The sequence below is a fragment of the Nothoprocta perdicaria genome, unplaced genomic scaffold, assembly GCF_003342845.1.
Source record: "Nothoprocta perdicaria isolate Ctin4 unplaced genomic scaffold, notPer1 scaffold_50, whole genome shotgun sequence".
NCBI classification, from domain to species: domain Eukaryota; kingdom Metazoa; phylum Chordata; class Aves; order Tinamiformes; family Tinamidae; genus Nothoprocta; species Nothoprocta perdicaria.
In genome coordinates, this window is record NW_020455755.1 from 3,916,339 (window position 1) to 3,918,451 (window position 2,113).

The following is a 2,113-nucleotide window of genomic DNA, read 5'->3' on the forward strand; positions in this document are numbered from 1 at the left end:
CCCGCGCGGGGCGGCCCCGGGCTCCCTCCAGCGGCCGCAGCCCGCGCGGTGCAGGGGGGGGGAGGGTGTTGGGGGGGGCGGATCGCGGGGGCCCCGGCGTCCGGGCGGCGGCGGTTACGCAACGGCGGGGCGCGGTGCCTATACATGGGCAGGCGGCGGCGCCGGGGCCCCCGCGCGGCCGTGACGCGGCGCCGCCACCAGCCGGCTGAGGTCACGGTGACGTCAAAGGCGCCCGGGGCTGTCAGCTGGAGCGCGCCGGGCCGCGCTGACGAGGCAGCCGCCCTTAAAGGGGGTCGCGGCGCCCGGCGGGCACCCCGGCGCCAGGTGAGTGCCCGGCCCCGGCGGGGGGCCGCGGGGACGGGGCGGGCACCGCGGCCGCCCCGAGGCTCGTTGGGGGGCAGCGGGGCTGAGAGCGGCGCCGCTCAGTGGGACCAGGCTCGGCGGTCGCAGGAGGGGCCCCCCGGCCTCAGGTGTGGGAGCGCCCAGGGCCCCCGAGCACCGCGCGGGCCGAGGCCTCTCCCCGTGGCGAGCGGAGGCCGAGGCCAGCGCGGGGCTCCCGCTCTCGAGGCGGGTCCCCGCCCGGCGGTGCTCGGGGGCCCGGCCAGGCCAGGCCGCCCTCGGAGCGGGCCTCGAGGAGACGCGGCTGCTGCCTCGGCCGCGCGAAGGCCTCGGGGCCCGGGCCGGGAGGACGAGACGACGGGTCGGCCCCTGCGGAGGGGAGAAACAGGGCCCGGAGCGGCCGCTCCGGGGGGCTCCTCCCGGGAAAGGAACCCCCCGGTCCGGCCCGGTCCCGCCCCCGCCGCGGCCCCTTTAAGAGGGCGCCCGGGGCTCCGGGCCGGCAGCGCCGCATGCAGCGGCGGCGGCGCGTGGGAGTCACGTGGGCGGGATGTGGAGCCAGCCCATTGGCCCCCCCGCCCCCTCCTCGCCGCTGCAATCAGCTGTTACTGGGGCGAAGGGCAGGAAACGTCCTTAAAGGGGCAAGACCCCTCGCCCGCCCGTTCCCTCCCGCCGGGGCGGCAGAGCCCGGGCAGGCGGCGGGCCGGGGCGGGGCAGAGCACCCCCCGCCGCGGCCCCGCTCGCCTCGCCCCGCAGCCGGCCCCCGGCCCCCCGGCAGTCGGCGCGGGGCGGGCGCGGCCCCTTTAAAGAAGTTGTCCAGTCATCGCGCGCCCGCCCGGCGCTGCCAAGTCGTTGGGTTCAGCTGAGTTCCCCGGGCCCCGCCCCCCGCGCGCGCCCATTGGTGCCCGCTGGGGAAGCTTCACTTGTGATTGGCCGCCAAGTTGGGGTAACTTCTCGGAATCGCTCCGTGTCGCTGCCATGGGCTCTTAAAGGCGCCGCCGGCGCCTGGCGGGGGTCAAGAGGTGGCGGCCGACGGGGGCCGCCCTTAGCGTCCCGCCCCCGCCTCTAGAGCCAGGCGGGCGGGAAGCAGGCAGCGGCGACCGCAAGCAGGGACCGGGGCTGCGCCCGGGTCGGCGGGGAGCGGACGGTGGTTGTCCCGGCAGGGCCTGGCCCTTTAAGAGCCGCCCCCGCCCCCACGGGTCCCCTCGCTTCACCCGCTTGAAAATGCCAACTCACAGCACGCGGGGCACGCCGGGAGCGCCCCGCGGCGCCGAACCACGACTCCCGGCGTGCCCCGCGGCGCGGCGCCGCCCCGCCCGTTCCCTAGGCAACCGCCCGCCGCCCGGTTGGACGGGCCGGCCGCCAAGGCGGGGGCGGGCGGGGTGGGGGGCGGGCTCCTGCCTCCCATTGGCTGTGTGGCGGGCCGTGCCGCGCCGCCATTGGCGGCGGCGCGCGGCCTTCAAGGCGGGGGCGGGTCCGCGCCGCGATTGGCCGAGGGCGGGGCCGGTGGGTGGCTGCGTCATGACTCCGCCAGCTGATCCGAGACGGGAGCCGGCGAGCGCGGGGGGAGGCGGCGGCGCCGCCGCCGGTGCCGCGACGGGTGCCCAGGTGGGTCCGGCGGGGCCGCGCCGCGGGGGCACCGCGCACGGCCGGGAGCGGGGGCAGGTCTCGTACGGTATCCCGGGAGCGCCGGGCCGGCGGCGCTGCGAGCCCCGCGGTAGCCGGTAGCCCCGGTGGGGAAGGTCACCTTCCTCCCGGCCGCGCGCCGCGGGGCCCG